Here is a 23,032-nt window from a genome sequence, read left to right on the forward strand (position 1 = left end):
AACAAATTCAGCATCTTTAAAGGATCAAGAAAAGACAATACAACTGCAAGGACGTGCGTCTATAGATACTATACAGATTCATGACACTAATTACAGGAAATTAACTAATTGTATTATCCTTCGGACTGAGAACAGACCAAGAAAGGTCAGGTCAATTTAATGTTTTTTTTTATTTGATCAGGACTATAATTTCAACTGTTTTAATTTTAGATTTTTTTTTTTTTTTTTTTAATTGTAATTTATTCCTGTGATGGCAAAGCTGAATTTTCAGCAGCCATTAATCCAGTCTTCAGTTCAGAAATCATTCTATTATGCTGATTTTATGCTAAAGAAACATTTCTTATTATTATCATCAATGTTGAAAACAACTGTGCTGCTTAATATTTTTGTCGAAACCTTGATCGATTTCTTTCCGGATTATATGATGACTATAAAAGTTCAAAATAACAGCATTTATTTAGAATTAAAAAAAAAACGTTTGTAACATTAATGTCTTTACTGTCACTTTCGATCAATTTAATGCACCCTTGCTTAATAAAAGTATTAATTTCTTTTAAAAAAATCTTAATGACCCCAGTGGTAGCACCTTTTTTGGAGCATAAAAAACAAACAAACAGACAAATTACATTTTAGCATTCATATTCATCCATCCATCCAGTTTTTAATGCTAACAAAATATTACAAAAAGACAAAAAGAGTGCCATCACGACTGCAGTCTCATCCTCCTTAGAGCCGTGGGAAAAGACAGGGACAAAAGTGTCACTGCTTACCATAAGGTTATTTTAGATGCATCAAATTACAGACACCCCCCTCTGAGAAACACCTGCAGGCATGGTTATTATTTCCAGGGACAAAACGCTTGTGCCAAACCAAGGTTATCACATCTCAGCTAATTAGATGGAACGAATACGGGAAAAGATACCCATGAATCTTAAAAATATTTCCGTAACACTTACGAACACAGATTTTTAGCTAATTTACAGAAGCAGTAATTAATGAAATTAGTTGCGACTATCTGATACAACAAGAAGGCCACTGTGTTTTTGTGAACATTACGTGAAGCTCTGAATCTGACCTACATGTAGCAGCCGAGAATCCTTGTGGCAGTTTTATTTCTAGAATCAGTGCGTGTTCACCCAAAAAAGAAATGTTGGTCATTATTTACTGACCCTCATGTCAATATAAACACATATTTTCTTTAAAAAGGTGATTTAATAATGCTTAATGCTGCAATTGGTTAGAATCATAAAGTCAATACATCTACTATTGGAGTTGAAGCTATTTTCATCTACACTTCAGGTACAATGAGCTTGATGGAGAGACTTGCAGAACAGAAATTTAAATAGACCCCTAAAAACACCATTAATGAAAAATTACTCTCTATTTGACACAAATACATTTTAATGTCTTCTGTAATAAAACTTGTATGGCATCCCCCTCCCCCATGTTAGTTTGCCCTCGTCTACCACCTTCATCTTCGGTTATTACATCTCAGCAAGCAACTATTGAAACTAATCTTAATTTAATGTTCTGCAATCTTAATTAAACCCTGACATTTGAAGCAGATCTGCAACAATGCATTAAGTTATAAACACAGTCACCTTCTGGATGACTCACCCACATGAAAGCCAAAAGACAAAACACTTCTGCCCGTCATGACCTTCAAAACAGCATTGGTGACACTGACCTTTGGGTTACGGCCCTGGAGAAGGAAAAATAAACTGCATGTCGTAACCTCACTGAGATAAAGAGCAATCTGTGTCATCTGCGAGCAGTCACAATGACAAACAGATCGATTCGCATGCCTTAAAAGGAGATGCTAGTCTAATTAACAGCGATGCTGGAGATGAGGAAGAGTGATACAATGAAGAAGAAGCTGAGACTGATAGTTGATGGAGATCCCAACATTAACAAACCCTCATTTCCTGACCTTTGCTGAGATTAGCCATTTAGCAATGCTCAGGATAGGACTGTCTGAACACATTAGCCACTAGCCCATGGTGACCCAATTAAAACACCATAAATGAGGAGCTGCAGCATGTAACTAGGAGTCTAAACAACTTAAATGACATGACTGAATAGACCTTATTTTGCCTGAGGTCAATATGACCTGTATTTTGTGGGGAACAATGGAGCTAGAGTCATTTACAATGTAGAATGAAGGCTGCTGAAATATTTGAATAATTGCCAAGACATCAATTCTGGACAAATGAATATGATTTCATTCCTTCAAACAACCATTATTAGTGAGTTGCAAAAAAATACAGCTGTTTAAATTGCACACACACACACTTTAAAATATATTATTCTTGTAATATCTGGCACTATTTTGACACCAAATACTTACAACCACCTATTCATTCTAAGGTAACGGGTCTATGATTTCATTCAGCAAATGTACAAATTAATAATTAAAGACTTGCTGTTTTCATTTATCTCAGTTCATGTCAATGCAGGTTACACTCTAATGGTTTGTATGTGTATGGCAACAAATCCCTGGTTGATTAAAAATGAAAAGCAAAAATATAAAAAGCAAACCAGGTTCCCCTAAACCATGTATATATATATATATATATATACACTCACCGGCCACTTTATTAGGTACACCTGTCCAACTGCTCGTTAACACTTAATTTCTAAGCAGCCAATCACATGGCGGCAACTCAGTGCATTTAGGCATGTAGACATGGTCAAGACAATCTCCTGCAGTTCAAACCGAGCATCAGTATGGGGAAGAAAGGTGATTTGAGTGACTTTGAACGTGGCATGATTGTTGGTGCCAGAAGGGCTGGTCTGAGTATTTCAGAAACTGCTAATCTACTGGGATTTTCACGCACAACCATCTCTAGGGTTTACAGAGAATGGTCCGAAAAAGAAAAAACATCCAGTGAGCGGCAGTTCTGTGGGCGGAAATGCCTTGTTGATGCCAGAGGTCAGAGGAGAATGGCCAGACTGGTTCGAGCTGATAGAAGGGCAACAGTGACTGAAATAACCACTCGTTACAACCGAGGTATGCAGCAAAGCATTTGTGAAGCCACAACACGCACAACCTTGAGGCGGATGGGCTACAACAGCAGAAGACTCCACCGGGTACCACTCATCTCCACTACAAATAGGAAAAAGAGGCTACAATTTGCAAGAGCTCACCAAAATTGAACAGTTGAAGACTGGAAAAATGTTGCCTGGTCTGATGAGTCTCGATTTCTGTTGAGACATTCAGATGTTAGAGTCAGAATTTGGCGTAAACAGAATGAGAACATGGAACCATCATGCCTTGTTACCACTGTGCAGGCTGGTGGTGGTGGTGTAATGGTGTGGGGGATGTTTTCCTGGCACACTTTAGGCCCCTTAGTGCCAATTGGGAATCGTTTAAATGCCACGGCCTACCTGAGCATTGTTTCTGACCATGTCCATCCCTTTATGGCCACCATGGACCCATCCTCTGATGGCTACTTCCACCATGTCACAAAGCTCTAATCATTTCAAATTGGTTTCTTGAACATGACAATGAGTTCACTGTACTAAAATGGCCTCCACAGTCACCAGATCTCAACCCAATAGAGCATCTTTGGGATGTGGTGGAACGGGAGATTCGCATCATGGATGTGCAGCCGACAAATCTGCGGCAACTGTGTGATGCCATCATGTCAATATGGACCAAACTCCCTGAGGAATGCTTCCAGCACCTTGTTGAATCTATGCCACGAAGAATTGAGGCAGTTCTGAAGGCAAAAGGGGGTCCAACCCGTTACTAGCATGGGGTACCTAATAAAGTGGCCGGTGAGTGTATATATATATATACACACACACACATACACAGTATATATATATATATATAATTTCGTTGCTGCTCCATTCTGGTTCTCAATATCTCATAAGACCCGTAGGCCTATGAATTCAAATTTCCTAAAAGTGCTGATTCATTTTAAGATAAGATTTCTTATTCATCATAATCTCATTTTGACTATTTCAAACCAAAATGGCATGTTTATATTAAACAAACTCATTACAAATGCAGGCTCTGCAGATTTATTGAGCCTTTAGAAGCCAATTTAGCAGGAGCTGTTAGGAGGCTAATATAGCATTTGATACTCCTTTGTGTGGCCTGCGTTCCCTCTCTATTTTGTTAGCGGCAAGAGGTACAGATGGGAGCGTGTGCAATTTGGCTGGTCTTTCCCTAAAAACCCCACAGCATACATCTGGCACAGAAAATCGTTCTCTCTCCCATGCATCTGCGCTGTCTGTTCATGTCACGGAGCAGTGAGGTGAGGTGAGATGTGAAATGATTTGTACAAACTGAGCATTTATATCCCCGAAACGGTAAAAGCAAATCAGCAAAGTGTCGGGAAATTAATACCTATTTGTTCTTTTATAAAACAGGATTACTTGGATGCATATTTATTTATTGTCTAGCAGCTCGTCTACTTTGCTTGTTATTTGAGTACCTGACAGACCACTCGCCCCACACACTTGTTTTCATCTTCCTTATTTGCTGACATCAAAAAAAAAAAAAAAATCCTCTCACAATGGGGGAAAACTCCCTTGCTGTGCTTTCTCTGTGCTCCTGTCCATCACGTCACATATTTGGTGCACTCCACAAAACACACTTCGGTACAAATCTGGTCGAACCAGAAAAAACTGTCAGTCAAAGATTGTTTTCTTCTGTTTTTATCTTACCAATCATCCCCTCCCCTTTTATGTCAATCGGATCCCCCCCTTTTATTTCTCTCTTTCTTGGCCCACTTTTTACTGAACAATGGAGACAATCGGGCGTCCCCTGAGGGCAGAGAAGAGCGAGTTTAAATATCAAAAGCCCACAATGGACATCACGCCAGACTCCAAGGAGCTCCATTCCCTGGCCCCCACTGTCCATCTGCTTATAACGGGAGAAATGAGGGAAGAAGGATAGATAGTGAGAAAGGAGACACAGTGACAGACTTTCGTCTCTCGCTCCTTTCTCGCCTTTTTCTCATTGTTTCAAACAACTCCGTAGTGCTTCTCCCTGTCAGCCGGGGCCGGTCCTAGGCATGGGCAGGGCTGGGCTAAGCCCACCCAAACGTCTGCCTTGCCCACCCAATCAGAATTTAGGAACAGATAGGATTCATCTGTTTTTACGATTTGTGCATTGATAAAAAGCAAACTGAGATGGATTCTGTGTTGAAAGGTTTGATGAAGGGCTGTAGAATACCACAAACAATCACAAAAATAACACCAGAAATTTGCAGTAGCCTATTTTTCCTTGAAAGTAACGGTGCGGCATGCGCTTCAACCTGTAGCAGAAAAGCGAACTGGCAAACTGTCATCTTAAATAGCAGCACTGAAATAAGCGTGCATGCACTGTAATATCTTTAAATCAGTTATGGGGCCAATACATAGGACGCGTTTTTGCGGTTAAAACGCGAAACGCAGTTAAAACGCGAGACGCAGTTTAGTGCTGCGTTCTAGAAAACTGGATCATGCACGATAGACTACTCTGCAAAATTATGGAAGCAAGATGCGAGTGCAACTGTCAATCAAGTCTAGGGTGATGTTTACATTAAAGGGTTAGTTCACCCAAAAATGAAAATTATGTCATTAATGACTCACCCTCATGTCGTTCCAAGCCATAATAAAGACATCATCAAAGTAGTCCATGTGACATCAGTAGGTTAGTTAGAATTTTTTGAAGCATCGAAAATACATTTTGGTCCAAAAATAACAAAAACTACGACTTTATCCAGCATTGTATTCTCTTCCGGTTCTGTTGTCAATCCGTGTTCAGTGACGCTGATGACGTAAGACGCTGCTGACGTGTTATCAGTGCGCCCGAGCTTCGTTTACAGTCTGAGGGAGACACGCTGTAAACAAAACAATCTTCGCAAACATGTCTAAGGATTTCCACACAGAGGAAGACGTGCATTTTTTTGCCCAGCCATATTTATTTGAACCCGAATACACGGACGTCGGACGCACCAGATAACACGTCATCAGCGTCACTGAACTGAATAAATGTCTTTATTTCCTTTCTGGACAAGGACAGTATACCGTACATACATTTTCAATGGAGGGACAGAAAACTCTCGGACTAAATCTAAAATATCTTAAGCCGTGTTCCGAAGATGAACAGAGGTCTTACTGGCTTGGAACGACATGAGGGTGAGTCATTAATGACATAATTTTCATTTTTGGGTGAACTATCCCTTTAAGTAGCGCAATGGAATAAAAAAAAAAAAACACATTCTGTGTGTTATTGAATTGCCCCTTTCCATACAATCAAAGTTGCTATAATTGATCATTTTCTTTCCAAATTATCACTGTACAGTAGAAAAGTGAAAATGTTAGCATTATACTTAAAGGATAATTCCGGTATTTAACACTTTGAGTCTATTTTTTAGTTTGTTTTGGATGAACTAGAGTGGTGGACTTAGAAATTTTGACGATGGGTCCTGTCTCGACTTTTTTAATATTTTAGAATCGCCTCTGAGCGCTTCAGAGTGGATGTCTATGGGCATGCTCAAACATGTCCTTAAAACAACCCTTAACGTTCGTTTTCAAAACTGTGCAACTCACCGAGTGATTAGTGGTGTTCGTTGATGATTAAAAACAAATATATCGGCGCAATGTATGCTTTCAATCCGTGTTATTTGCTATAGTGGAACTATTTTTTCAGATACCTCACAACCACGTATAAACTTCCGCTCGATATTTGAGTCTGAAGCGTTAGCACACTCCCGGCCACTTGATGGCGACAACCACTTTGCCGCAGTTGCTCAGCTCACGCTAGCCTTCTGAGAGACGGAGAACCGAGTGAAAAGACTACAACCAAATGTAAACAGACCCCTTTCCTTTCCGGTAGCGCAGTAATATCAACGAGCACTGAGTCCTCCAGCAGACATCAATGCGATTTTAAAAAATGGCAAATAAAACACGACAGAAACTGTATTTCGCTACGCTACTTGTTTTGGAACATCAACGAACACCACTAACCACTCGGTGAGTTGCACAGTTTTGAAAACGAACGTTAAGGGTTGTTTTAAGGACATGTTTGAGCATGCCCATAGACATCCACTCTGAAGCGCTCAGAGGCGATTCTAAAATATTAAAAAAGTCGAGACAGGACCCATCGTCAACATTTCTGTGTCCACCACTCTAGTTCATCCAAAACAAACTAGAAAATAGACTCAAGGTGTTAAATACCGGAATTATCCTTTAAAGGCACACTGTGGAATTTTTGGCCACTAGGGTGCGCTCGACCTGTAATTTTCACGTCTAGTGCCCCTAGAGGCCACAAGCGCCGCAGCATTGTCGCAAAAGTCAACAAACAGTCAACCGGTCAACCTCCCGTGTCTTTATGTGTGTGCAGACGGCATTTGATTTGTATGTTGGAGAAAGTTAATCGATTCACTACTGACCAAAATAATAATATAAATATAAGATTAATAATATAAATCCTATAAAGAAAACAAATAAAAAGTAATAAAGTAAATAAAAGTAGCATACGCAGAAAACAATGTCTGATCAGGTAAGTCGCATTGACAAGGGTTGCCCAATCCTGCTCCTGCCGATCGTCTGTCCTGCACAGTTCATCTCCAACCCTAATCAAACACACCTGAAGCAAACAACGTCTTCATGATCTCTTTGCAATGGGTTGGAGATGAAATCGAGTAGTCGGGAAATCGTGTAACAAAACTGATATAACTCACTACATATTTCCGTTATTTGTAGTCTTCAGTTTGTTTTTCATTTTACACAAATACAAACATATATGAGCTGAAAGGAAAAAAAAAAATTACATTTACATTTGTATACGGCAGTATGTTGTGACTTATATCAGTTTTGTTACACGAATTCGCAGTAAATATTACATTATATATACACTTTTATGCCGATGTTTATTTTAAACTCTCCCTTTTTCTTTTTTTGGTCTCCTCTGACAAAATCTTTGCTTTCTTCGCTTTCTTCCGAGTAGTTGTTGATTCAGCCATGACGACAACATACAGACGCCGGCAATCAAACGCGAGTTGAGCTCTCACGTTAGAATTTGAGGAAGTTAGGGTGGTGGGGGAAGTGATGTATGCCGTAAAGCGGTCGAATTTTGTAGTTCTTTTTGTGCTCGGGTTCCTACCCGAAACCCGAAGTTACATAGTGCTAGTAAAAGCGATACAGACACCTTCAGGCTTCGGCAGACGTGTCATTCAACCTATTGTAAGTCGATGTACCATCTCAATGGGTTTTGGTAATATATTATAAAGGTTGAAAAGTTCCACAGTGTGCCTTTAAAGTGAAAATAAGATTAAAAAAATGGTCATGTCATGGAGACGTGTGTTATAGGCTACAATTTTATAAATAAACATTGTATATTTATATAAAATAAAACATTGTATATAAATACCCCCCCCCCCCCCCCCAAGCCCACCCAGGATATCTGCCAGCCCACCCTTCTATAGGTGCCTAGAACCGGGCCTGCTGTCAGCAGTTAAATTACGCCATTTGGGTAATGGGAATATTTTGGGAAAAAATTACTTGAATGATGATGATGCAACTTATAAAATGGATCATTAATATGAACAGATTTCTATTTCAATACAGTACAAATTTTAGTTTACATTTAGTTTACATGTCCCTAGGTTATGCAGTTCCTCATACCATCAAATGTTTCCCTTTCAAAGTATACATCTGAGAAACTTTGTCCTTATGACCAACTCTACAAGTTAAAATTCTATTTAATATAATTTCATTTTATGTTTCGTTACAATTGTCAGTACAGGACTATCTTAAAAGGTCCAACCTGTTACCATGATGTTATGTAGTAAGTAAATATTAAGAAATAATATAGTAAAAAGTAATATAATAAATAATACATAAAAAAATATATATATATATAATAAAAACAGTATATTAAAAATATTGTTCACATATATATATATATATATATATATATATATATATATATATGTATTAACATATAAAGAATAGATGAAACTCGTAGTTTCACAACCTTTAGACCAAGGCTTACAATGTGAAATTAAACTATAAAATTGTCAAACCTGTGCATTATTCATGTTTCCTTACTGAAGGTACACAACCATTCAATATTTTGAGGGAAGATTTTTTTGTGTGAAATATTCATTCTATTCAGCAAGGACACATTCAATTGATCAAAAGTGACAGTAAAGACATCTATTAATGTTTCAAATAAATGTTATTTTGAACTTTCTATTCATCCAAGAATCCTGAAAAAAGGTTTCACAAAAATGGCGCAATGCAATTTAACACTTAAACACATTATTTGTCTTTTAGAAAGTTTAAAATCCAACAGAAATTCCCTTATCAAACTGTAAAAGGCAACGGTTTCACAGAATGACACCTCATCCACACTGTAAAAAAAAATCCCGTAAAAAAACGGCAAATCTCTGGCAGCAAAGTTTCCAGACGGTTTCTGTTAAATTACAGCAAATAACCGTTTCACAAAATTACATGGAAAAACCGTAAAAATACAGAATTTACTTTACAGTCAAAATTGATTAAATTACAGTATATTACTGTTGATAATGGCTTATTAAACCGTGGAAAAACGGATAAATGATGTCAAATTACATTAAAAAGACATTTAACTTTCAGGTTAAACTGTAAATTTAGGGTTTTATAAAGTTATTTTATATAATAATGCTGTCTGTCTATCTACAGTAATTATCTTTTAATATATAGTTTTTCTGTGTTAAATAACAATGAAATGATGTATAAAAATGAATAAATTAAAATACAAATGTTTGTAAATTTAGTTTTATTTTTTATTTGTACAGATCCAATTTCACAACTTTGACCAATCTCTATTTAAGTACTTAATAATAGGAAATTTACAGTCACTTTCTGTTAATTAACTAAATGTATGAGTACAGAATACCTGCACATTTACACTATTAGCAATTTAACAAACACTGAACATCAAGATAAGTGATTAATTGGAAATAGAAGCTTAGTATATCATTTAGAACATGTAAAATTATCCACATTAAAAGGCAATTGCTGTATACCTTTATAGTCTAATATAACTTTTTTTAAACATTTACAATTACATATAATCCAAAGTGATTTACCAATTAAGATAACGATAGAAGCAACAAGTGCAGAGACAAGTCCCAGTTAGTCTAGCACAGTACACATAGCAATTTTTTTTTATTTTTTTTTAAACAAAGATTTAGTATTATTGGGGCAAGTGTTTATGAAAAAGGTGGATCTTTAGCAGTTTCTTGAAAATGTGTTGAGTTGCGCCGGTCATTCCACCAGCTGGAAACAGTCCAGGTAAAGGTCAGTGAAAGTGGTTTTGTGTCTCTTTGGGATGATGGCACCACAAGGCGCCGTTCATTTGCAGAACACAAGCTTCTGGAGGACACATAGATCTAAAGTTTATGTATAGGGCAACCTTTAAAGAGCACTCTTGCTGCAGCATCTGGATCAGTTGCAGAGGTTTGACTGATGCTGGAAGGCCTGTCCAGAGAGCATTACAATATCCAGTCTGGATAGAGCAAGAGCTTAGACCAGGAGGTGTGTAGCTCCGATAGGAAGGGCCTGATCCTCCTAATGGTGTAAGGAAAATCAGCAGGATCGCAGCAAGTATGGTTTGGTTGAAACCATAAGCAGTTCTGTCCTGGCAAGGTTGAGTTGAAGGTGAAGGTCATTCATCCAGCAAGGATGTTCCATCAGCTAGGCCGAGATGCGAGCAGCAACCGTCAGATCATATGGCTGGAATGAAAGGTAGAGATGTGTGTCATTAAGATAGCAGTGATAGGAAAAGCCATGTTTCTAAATCTAAATGACAGAGCCTAGTTACAAAAAAACAAAACAAAAAAACAATAGATGGGTGGAATCTAACACAATCGTGGTCTTACTGTAGCAAAACCAAAACTTGTGCACACTTTTAGTGCAATCACATGAAATCAGAAGACCCATCATTACTATTTTTTTAAAGTTAATTCTTCCCATACCTTGTTTGCCATGATCATCTGCTTTCCACGGGACCTGAAATCACAAAAAAAATAAGTTATTTTAAAAATCAGTATTACATTTACACATGTCAGAATGAGTTGCATTGGGACAGTGCAAAAACTCAACTGACTATGATCTGGAAGCTGAGCAGGAAAGGTTACCAGTATGTTTTGAGCTGATTTTAGCGGCATATAAATTAAAAATGAATATGATTTACCGTGACCTAGCTGCATCAGTTATACATAGGGGTTCATTATGTTATATTCATACTCTAGTCTTCGCTGTATTATTAACAAGTAACGTTACAGAACTGAATTCGATTTCTTAACATTCTTGATAGAGTTAACTTAGTCACGTTAACCATTTCAAAATTAGCCATGGTTTAACTAACGTTACTGAGAAAACAAAAACAAAAAAGGTAGGTCCATTTTTAGTAAAACTGTGGTTATTAAATTGGTAATAAATCTGTCAAAAACGTGGTTACTACAATTTTACTATAATAAAATCAAGGATGTTTTTTAAGAGAAGAGTTTTCAGCTTCCAGACAGTGTTTCAAAATGTCCCGCCGTTTAAGAGATTGATTGACTAAGTTATCATAACGAAGATTTTATACAAAATTGGACGGACTTTGATACGCATAACAAGTCTACTAAAGCTTGTTTTAGGTCTTTAGAGATGTTTAACTGATCTTTCTTAAAACAGATGGCAAATTGAAAGGCATGCTGCAGTGTTTTGCCCTCCAGGTCTCGGCAACAGTTATGACTGAACATTAATGCTAACGTTACCTTGGAAACTGTCAATTAACACAAATGTAATATAAAATATCGTTTACATATTATAGTATGAGACTCTTACCTCAGCCGGTGATCGGTTGCTTGGCATGATGATGTCCGCTGTGACGATCCAGGCTCACTGAAAAAGGCCGCGTTATTTCCGAACGGACTGACTGACACCCGGACTGTAACGTTAACATAACTCATGTGTTCAGTGCTCCTGCTTACGGCTGCTCCTGACGAATACGATTATAGCTTTGAACCACTGTGATCGCAAACAATCCACTTCACAACCGTAGACTAAATTCAAATCTCCCGCTTGCTTGCCCTTAGTTGACACAGGTCCAAACAGCTAACCGTTGTGGTGGGCGGGACTAAGCATCGGAAAAGTATTGGCGGATAATCTCGATAATTTGAATCTGCGTCATTGCGCGCGCCCGCGCGAGCACACACACACACACAGTCGCACGCACACAAAGCCACGCAATGTGTGCAGCAACGCAGATTTGGAAAAATATTCATAAAACACATAACATGAAATTAGGGGAGAATAATACAAATGATTATCAAAATGAGCACATTTGCCAGACAAGATTAAAATACGGTCTGAAAGATTTGCAAGACTTTATTGCTTACGACTATAAAGATTTTATATTTGCAAGACAACATTTAAAAGACTGTTTGTATACCTACTGTATACAAATACAATTATTTAACCTTAAAACTCACTTTGACATCCACATGCTTAATGATCTTCAAGGACATGTTAAATGACTGCTGATTTCTGCAGTTATACCTTCTTTTCTTTGTTTTCTAATTTCACAGAAATAATCTGTAAAATATTACTGAATATTTAATGTAAAATTACACATAACCCTGTAAAAATACAGACAATTTCCTTAAAAAAAACGGTAAAATTGATGTAAAACCAAAATACAAACAATTACCTGTAAATATAATAGTGGACCTTTAATTTACAACAAAAATCTGTAAATTAACAGGTATTCACTGTATAATGAAAAAACGGCAAAATTCTGTAAAAAAATACAGGGCGTTACCTGTAAATTAACTTTTTTTTTTTACAGTGCACTGTGCGTCCACCCTACCCCAAACAATGTGAGGACACAAACAGTCCTCTCTTCTCTCTCTCGAAACCTCCCTCCCCTCAAGCCCGAGGCTCAGGTTTCCTGACAGGAATGAGTCTTCATTTTTTCACATCATCCTATTCTGTGACTGACTGCATGACACAGATACAGAAAGCCCAATCTCACGGTAATTGCAGGGTGGCAGTACAAGACCGCTGACATAAATGAAGAATCATCTGTAATATCCCTGAGCTATATGTCCCAAGTGACTCAACGTCAGTCTTAACACATCTGAGACCACACTAATAAGAACACAGAGGCCAATTTGAAGCTGCCAGTCAGTTAGGCTAAATGTGGTTTTCCATTCCTAACAACATCAAGTGCACCTGGAAGTAATAACAAAGCCCCACACCTTGACCTCCGATCCCATCGCCATCTAAGATGCTTGTTATTGTCCATACTTCCATTCACACAAGAGAACAAGACAAGGCATGTGTCATGTTTTCTTCATTGTTTACGGCGACAGGTGTTTCCACATGGGCAGGTTTTGTTGGGGAAATTCCAGGGCTTGCTGACTGTCTGTGATCCCAAGGGATATACGGAGCTAATGAAGACCCCCCTCCCCCAACCACCCTTAAACAAGCTGAAATGTGAAAATGTGTCATATCAGATCACTCCATTGCTAATTTGATCAGAGGGGTTATTGATTTTCTAGGCTAACTTAACTGATTGTAATCTGGTAAAGAATGACTCGACCATATGGCTTTAAATTTGGCATGTGTAGTTTTTGTTTTAATCAAACACAATTTAATTCAAATATGGACTCAAATTTCACTCATAACGGCAGCAATCCTGATGAAATATTAACGTTAAAGGTTATGGGATCTGAGGTTTTGTTGATGACAGCAAAATGCTTTAATGCATTTAAATATGCTTTTAAAAAATATTTAATAACATACTGGCTAGAAGAAAATGACATATCAAACAGAAACACGTGTAGAGGCCCCTGACTACCATTAACGGCTTCTTTTTCACAGGTTTATTGTCTAATTAACTAACCTATTTTATTTATTACCAGCCAATCAAGTACAGAACAGCTTTATTTCATTGTATGAGTGTCATCAACAAAGGTTCACAAATACCTACTACTGCTCTCATGGTCTAGTTAATGGTTAGCCTTTTTTTTAGCTAATGTGCACCATCCAATCTCCAGCATTATTTGACTTCAGGAGCTCAAACATCTGTCATTCAATGACTTTTAACAAAACAAATCCCCAAAGAGTTCAATGGTTCTGCACTAAAGAGAAGAAGTCTTCTGTTAAAAGATTTCCTCCTTTCAGCCATAAACAATGTAAATCAAACCAGAAGCCACATAAAAGGTATATTGTAGCCCTTTTCAACATCATACTTATTATGTACAATGTAAAACCTGTGTCAACACGTGAATAAAAAGCCTCTCTGATGTCTGTTTTGTTTGATAGCTAAAGAAATCAGCATCCGACTCTATACTGAAAAGATTTATTTTGAATGTTTATCAATGGACGGCTTCTTTCTTTTTGTATTCATTATACTTCACAAATCTTCTGTTCAACAAATCTGTTCATCTGAACTATACTTAACTCAGCTTAAAGGGTTTGACTGCATTGACTTTTGACTCTTTAAGGATTCAAGAAGCAGGTTATGGTTCATTGTGCAGCTTTGATATTTGTGATGAATGGAGACTTTGCCGCATTGGTCCAACTACTTTATTTTAAATTAGTCCACACAACTAATTTTAAAAAAAAAAACACGAGAAAAAAAAAAAACACATGAAACTAATTAAAAAATAAACAGGTCAACTGCATCAATCCTGATGTCAACATATGTTACACCTGAAGGGCTACAATCCTAATAATAATAATAATAATAATAATAATAACTACACTTATAGCTAAAGACAAGCACGCACATGTTGTGTTTTCATGTTTTATGAGGACTTTCCATAGACATAATGATTTTTATACTGCACAAACTGTATATTCTATGCCCTTACACTAAATCTATGCATCACAGAAAACTTTCTGCATTTTCACATTTTCAAAAAACATCATTTAGTATGATTTATAAGCTGTTTTCCTCATGGAGACCAAAAAATATCCCAAAAAAGACAAGAATTACGGATATTACCATATTCGGGAGGACATTTTGACCCATGATGTAGTGTTTAACAGGCCCCACACCACACACACACACACACACACACCATCATTAGTCTCATCACAGTGTGCTCACTAATTTTGACATGGACAATATTTTCTGTATTTCCCATGCTTGACTCATGTGCTTAATCTATTAGTAGCAGTTCCTTTGGGAAAATTCTGACCCTGATGCATACGAATGAACCATTGCTTCAGAAGCCTGTGCAGGTGCAGGGCTGCTGGCTTCACAGAGCCAGTGGGCTCCCTGCGGGTCTAGGGCACCATGTGCGCCCTGCTAAAAGTCACAGAGAGAGATATAGCGCAGACACTGAGAGAAGTAAAAAGCCAGTGGAGGACTGTTACAGATAGTTCACTAAGTGCCTATAATGCTTTGAAACAAGAACAATAAGGATGCAGATATACAATGCACTGCAAAAGCTTTGATGTTGTACATCAAAAACACAGTCATAAGTCACAGTCACAGAGGTCATTTGAAAAGGCAGAGGTGAGCACTACTATAGATCAAACAGAACATAAGAGTATGTCTGAGACAACACTTGTGAAGGTGTGGCAAATACAATATGGACAATGTCTCACGTTCAATGATTTTGTTGGATATTTACCTACTGAGCCATGATAAAATATTCTGAGTGCATCAGACAGGAAGGGCTTTAAAATGGAAACAAGAGTGAGTCATGCAGTGAGATGCATGGGCTACTTCATGTTCTCTATAATGATATTAACTGAGAATTTCTGCTGTGGCATAATGGGACCTTGAACAGACAAATTGATCCCAAAATGATTCACTGTGAACTGTAGCCTGGAGATGCTTATGTTCAATGACATGGAAATAAAACAAACAACGTGTTGATTTCTAAAGCTCTTTAGCATAAAGTTTAATGATTTCATCTGACAAAGTAATGTCTTAAATTATCTTAATATTAGGGATCAGCAAATATTGTTGTTATTAACTGAATTAATTAATCAATATATAATATCCAATACCAATTCATTTCATCAATTAATTCATATCCCTAATTTGTGTAAATGAGTCCAGGTTTAAAGTCACCATCAAATCAAATTTGACAATTCTGATTTTTTCTACAAAATGTTTCAGTGCTTATAAGTTATTTATCTATGAACATCATTAGTTAGGAACGCCCAACTTCCTACAATCCAATCAATTCTCAAAGTACAAAACCAAATGCTGCTGCCCTACATTTTCCAGAACCCATTCCACTCTGATATACGTCACAAATAGGAAAGAAAAGACTATTGCAACTTCCGTGTCATGCTGACTTTAATGTACTCTAATGTGCCCAGAAAAGTCTCTTTACTCATTGCTGAAAGTTATTCTTGTACATCTCTGCAAAAAATAAAAATAAAATAAAAACCAATTTAAATGCAGCTAGTAATCTGTCCTCCTTTTAGGCCAGTCTGCAATCCATAACTATCAACTGCCTTGACTCAGCTGAATCCAGATGAAGAGCACTTTATGGGCTATAACAATCTTCCATTAGCACTCCAGCCAAGCGCACAGGCCCTGGAGCCGTCTCCTAAAACATACTGCTCTAAAAAAACAACCAAATGCTTCAGCTGACCCCATTGTTTCGGTCTTTCGCATTTTCTTGTCCTCTCTGAGGAAGAAACAGAGACGGACAGAGATTGAGATTCTTTTCAACAGTTCAAATCGGTGGCGCGCCAGACTCCACTTCCAGACGCACCTCTCTCACCCCCCTCTGGAGAAAGCTGCTGTTGCACAGCTAAAAATAGCACCTCTGGAAACAAAACCCTGAGAAGTAAAAGGTGAGCATCCCATTGCAGTGTGGGAAACCTGAGAGTAGGTGAATCTGAGCTGCAGAGGAGAGGAAAGATGGGAATGCTGGAGGAAGAAATTAAATTACGTACTCTACACTCTAAAAAACGATTCGTTGGCTGAACAACCATTACTTATAAAAGTAATTAGATTAAACACAAAAAATTAAGTATTCATAACTTTTCAACCTCTACTTAACATATTTAGTGTGTGTAACACAAAAATATAAGTAACTAGGTGAACTTAAATGTATGCATAAATAAAATGAAAAAACATAAGTCATGTCAACTACTATAACAATTGCTTCAAAATTAAGTAAATCGAGCATAACATTTTAAGTAACTATACAAGCCACGTGATATGCAATTTCCCATGATGCCTTTCCAGCCAAAAATTGGAGCCATTTTGTGAAGCACATATGTGAAGACGCTGAAAAGAGGTAAGCTTAACTTTTTTTAACTTAAGGTACACTCAATCGATTATTGCATTTTTGGTCAAGAAACTAACTTTTAAACTGAATTTCAGAATTGCTACGAATTTTGCATCAACAATTAGAAACGTGTTACGAACACCTATGTAGTCTACAAGTTAATGTATGAAATGAGTGACTTTGCACGAGAGTATATTTGAATTATTAAGCGAGTGTGCTTCCATTGAATAGGCTATCAAGTGTCAAGTGTTTATAGTAGTCAGAGTATTTATTGTGTTTTTCGAAATATATGACCATGACGTTGGCACGTATGCATTAATGGTGTGTTCACACCGAACGCGAATTTAATCATTTGCGCGAGTAGATTACAAAGTCAATGCAAAGACACGAATAGACGCATCGGCGCGAATGACGCGAATTGGGTGACGCGTTTGACGCGAACGTCTTCCACGCAAGTTGAAAAATTTGAACTCGAGCAGATTCAAGCGTCTAACTAGACGCGATAGACGCTTGACGCTCTATTCGCGTTCGGTTTGAACACACCATAAGAGGACAATTCGGACGGCGCTTTCCCCCACGGATAAATTCGTAGGCCTACTTTATTAACGAAATGTAGTTGTCATTTATTATATGCAGGCTATGAGTTTTCGGATACAACATAATATTTGTAACATTAACATACAAATATTAAATTCGAAAACACATTGGCTACAGCTCCGTGTTCACGATTTATCATTAAATAATGGCGATCTTGATTCAAACACAATATTATTCCTAAATGACAGCTACAACCCTGTCTATTAAAACTTCAAAATTATTATCAAAATAAGTAAATACCTTTTAAGCAAAAGTTTGGCTTCAAACAAAGATTGTAAATCTTTATTTACTGTTTGGCTATTCCAGTAGTGACTGACTGTTAAAATGTTTTGAAGAGATTCGTTCAAAACCTCTGGACAAAAGTCTTCATTAATTAACTTGTTTTGTTTAAATTAATAGATATTATTTAATAGACTCATTTTTATATTTATAGGCATTTAATAATGGACTAATTTGTAACATTTAATTATTGTTTTTTTCTTTTTAGATATATTTTTGATAACCAGAAAAAAATTTGTATATATATATATATACACACACACACAACCAGTAAGATTGTTTAATGTTTTTAAAAGAAGTCTCTTCTGTCCACCAAGCCTTCATTTATTTGATCCAAAATACAGCAAAAACTGTAATATTGTTATTATTATTATTATTATTTTTACAATTTAAAACAACTGTTTTCTATTTGAATATATTTTAAGATGCAATTTAAAAGTTTTGGGTCAATTAGAACTTTTTTTTTTAAAGAAATAAAATAAGTTAATACTTTTATTCAGCAAGTATGCATTAAATTGATTAAAACGTGACAGTATAGACATTTATAATGTTGCAAATGTAAGAGGCTGTAAGAGTTTTATTTTATTTTAAAATATAAAGGTACATTTCTTTCTCATTCTGTGTTTCAATGCAATTGATTTTTTGCAACAGTCTGAACAATAACAAGTGATGTTGCAAGTAAATGCAGATTTCCTATTTTTTTTAATGTATTTTTTTTATACTCATAGGAACGAAGAGGAACTGGAACATCTCACATTGAGGATCATCACGAAAGGTGGCTCAGCAGATGATCCTTTACAGACTGGGGTAACGCTGGAAGGCATAGAGGTGATGAGTCACGAACGCTGTGCTAAGTGAGCTGGTCGATAGGAATTACGTTTGTGAAACTAATTACATGGAAATGCATGAATTATATCTGTTTATTAAAATAGTTTCTTCCGGAAACAACGGACCATATTATGAGATTCCAAGTCACAGTTCATCTCACTTAGCACGGCGTTCGTGGCTCTACTGGTCGAGACTGTTTTCCAAGATGGCTCCTGCCTGTATAAGTGTAATGTACTGTCTTTATAAAGTATCTTCTTATTAAACTGTCTGTACACTTGCAAAGTCCTCAATGCTTCGGTTTGCATGTAGGGACCCTCATTATGCTACCATGTTAGTGTGGGGCTATTTTGAGCCTTGTTAGTGGTATAAACTAGCGATTTACTTTTGCTTATTCTATGCCCCATATACTAGCGTTATAAGCTAAACAGTTTTAGAGATAAAACTCTACGTACATTCGATTATCATGAAAACGCATCCCAGAGAACGATCAACTCGGTAACCATGTGTTAATTACCCCTAGGTTCATTTTTCACCGGAATTGTCCTTTAAGAGGTTTTTTGTATGTTCCAAAAGTAAATATTGGAAAAATGTAAATCTTTTGAGAAGTGTTGCAAAGGTGAAAAAGTGACCTTTTAAAAGTGATTTTCCATTTGTCGATTTGCCACATTTTGTTACATTTCATGTGTGGTTTCAGGCTTTCAAGCCTTTGGCAAAAAATAAAAAATAATAAAGTTAAATGCTTTATTGTGTGTGATTTGCATGTTTAATTTATTTTAAGACATTGAATGTACTGGAGCAGTGCAGTTAGCAGACCAATAGCTGAAGATCTAAAATAAGTTAAAATGGTTGGAGCAGTGCAGTTAGCAGACCAATAGCTGAAGATCTAAAATAAGTTAAAATGGTTGGTTCAACTCATTTAATTGTCTTATTTTTATATACAAATGGGCTTAAATGTTAAGTTAACAGAACTAAGATTTGTTTTGATCTCACATGGCCTGCACTGTGTTGGATTTACTTAAAATATATATGCACCATTTTTGCATCATACTTTTTAAGTAATCCCAACTTGGAATTATTTTACATAAAATAAACAAGAAAACCTTTGTTATATGTACTTAAATATTTGAGTTCACATAACATTCTTTACTTAAAAATATATGTAACGTGATGCATATATTTTTAAGTAAAGAATGTTGCGTGAACTCAAATATTTAAGTACATATAACAACGGTTTTCTTGTTAATTTTAAGTAAAATTATTCCAAGTTGGGATTACTTAAAAAGTATGATGCAAAAATGGTGCATATATATTTTAAGTAAATCCAACACATCATTTTTTAGAGTGTACGTCATCTCTTGACCTTATTTCAATGCAGTCATTAAAGATGCATTGCATATTATGCAGCAGGTCAATCAATCTTTCCAAATAACCTAATTAATCTTTTGTTAACTAATCTTTAATTCATATTTGAAAGCAAAGTTGAGTTATTTACATGCATTTGACCAAAAAATGTGAGTAAAGTTATCTTTAAGTGGCATAAGGTGCTGAGAATAGCAGGTTTCTCTAATGCTGTTTTAATTGCAGGCTCAGTGGGAATATCCACAGGGTTTGAGCCACAACTAACATGTTGCCAAGTAAAGGGATTTCTTCAAAATTTGCCATATGGCAGAAAATACCTCTATAGGTGGTGGGGGGATGGGGGTGTGCAGGTAAAAGCATGTGGTCCTTTGTGGATGATCCTCAAAGCTATTCCTATACAAAAAAATTGAATACAGCAACATTTTACAAAAATAGCTTAATAAATCTCAAAATGTGTCATGTTAAACTATAAATATCAGTTTCCTGGAGGTAAAACTGCATTAGAATCAAAGCTAGCAATATAAATCGAGTAGAATATCAGCATCTAGTGGTGTGCTGAAGTCACTGCAACTTGAGAAATTGTGTTTGATGTGTTTGTTATAAAGAGTGCAAAAATAGCACAGCCATTCATTTTAATATTTACTCTAAAACACTTTTATATTACATGCTGTTATGTTACATTTTGCATGCAACTTTGATTCAACCTCTATTCACTTTTTTTATATGTAGGCTACTATATTATGTTACCATTTAAAATGCAGGCTGTACCATTTCCTCTTAAAAATCTAAGATTTAATCTGACACTGTTCTCATTAAATTACTCTTTAGACATTCCTAATGAGGATAGACTAACTTTGTCAGGTTGTCAATGGTTGTGTTTCACTTCTAACTTCTAAAGCTCAATGAAATACCTCCATGAATGATTGCAAAACAATATGGCAAAGACTGCTGAATGGGGGATGACATGCACATCTCTGGATCATTCAGACCATGGTCCAACTCACTGGGTATATGAGCCCAGGCCGGGTCACATGGCCAGAGATATCATCTGATGTGGACAGCTTTGCATCTTTAATTCATGATGGAAAAAAAAATGAGTTTGGTTAGTGGGCTAATTCAGCAGCTCTGAGTTTCCCCACGCTGCAATCAAAGATTATAAATGGAAACTTTGTCCCTGCTGGATTGCATATATACAGAATTGTAGAGTCTAAGATCAAACAGAATAGTTAACAATCACAGATGCAAGAGGAGTCCTAGATTGATACTCAGTCAGATATATCAGAATACTTGATACTTTAGATCATAGACAGACAGACAGACAGACAGACAGAACAGTAAATAGTTACAGTAAAAAAAAAAACCTTTCATTAACTTATATGGTAACGTTAATATACCAACCTATTAAAGTACTAATATCTGTTTTGTACCATTGTAATACACTGACAACCACCAAAAACACAGGTGGTGATGAGAAAGTCACATAAATCAAAGCTCTTCACAAACTGAGAAGGTAGATGCTAAAATATAAAAAGGCGCACAGTCTCATTCTACTAAACTAAACTAACTAAAATACTAAACACCATCATGGTAACACACATGACACTAAAATACTGCATTAAACAATTATTTAACAACATAAAATGTAACATAAAAACCTAATGTACATAAATGATAAGAAAAAAATTAAAAGAAACAGTTATTTTAACGAAAATACATCAAATGTGAATTAAGTGTCATGGAGCCTGCATGGAATTTTGGGAATGTCAGTATAGTAGGAAACTTACTGTTAATATCTATAGATAGATAGATAGACAGACAGACAGACAGACAGACAGACAGACAGACAGACAGAAAGATGTTCTGACAACATGTATTTAAGGCCTACAACTTTTCATCCTGCCATCAATGCCAATATAAAACACAATTTATTAAAAGAAAAAAAAGAAAAAAGTAAGCAAGGCTATAATGTTTATTGACGATATCAAGATGATTTACAATCTAAACGTTATATGTAGGCCTATTTCAAAAGTTATTTTATCCACACAGGCCAACCTAACATCCTAAGAGAAAGTAAATTATATTACAAAGTTATTTACCAACAAAACTGTCCTTAAGGCTCCTCATGTAATGAAACAGAGCAGCAAATGTTTGTCCTGTTCGCACAATATCCTTGAGCCAAGAAGCGCCCTGGATGGGGCGATGACACTTTCACTCCCTACAGCATCCTTGCCCAACATTCGGCCTCAAAACAACTACATAACTTGGCAGCCACGAAACGCCCGAGTTTATTACTCTAAATATGGCTGTTGATGACTTTAAATGAAGCTGTGTTTATATTTATCTGACGCTTCGTAAAATATAGCCGGATACTTCATAACACAGCGGCTGTGAACATTTGCGCAGAGCAGCAGAAATAAGACCGCATCACTCAGAGATGCGCAGAGAGGCTGAAGCACGCGGGATGCGCGAGGATTAAACACAAATCCAGTCTGCTTTTATCCTCTGTTGAACAAGGCCAGTTGCTTGTAATTCATTAACCCTGACCGCGCTGTGATAACATCGCCCTTCTTACCTGTATCGCTGTCGGTTTGGCCACATTCGATGTAGTGTTTCTCCCATACGCACTGTAATGCGGTAAAGGCGGGTAATATCCTCCCTTGCTTCTCGCTGTCTGTGCGACCCTTTCAGCAGAGCGCGCGCTCACTTCCCACGCTCGCTCCTGA

General features: G+C 36.6%; 1 protein-coding gene across 2 annotated transcripts in view; it reads right to left on the reverse strand.

The window, feature by feature from the left end:
- The window catches only part of nfasca (neurofascin homolog (chicken) a), a 92,793-nt gene extending 69,761 nt beyond the window's left edge, over positions 1 to 23,032 (reverse strand). For both annotated transcript variants that reach the window (XM_056269863.1, XM_056269861.1), the window contains exon 1: positions 22,882 to 23,032. The gene's annotated coding sequence lies outside the window, so the exon portion shown is untranslated. The remainder of the gene's footprint in view (positions 1 to 22,881) is intronic.

This window comes from Rhinichthys klamathensis, unplaced genomic scaffold (genome assembly GCF_029890125.1).
Source record: "Rhinichthys klamathensis goyatoka isolate OS25496 unplaced genomic scaffold, OSU_Roscu_1.1 h1tg000291l_1, whole genome shotgun sequence".
In the NCBI taxonomy this organism is placed as follows: Eukaryota; Metazoa; Chordata; class Actinopteri; order Cypriniformes; family Leuciscidae; genus Rhinichthys; species Rhinichthys klamathensis.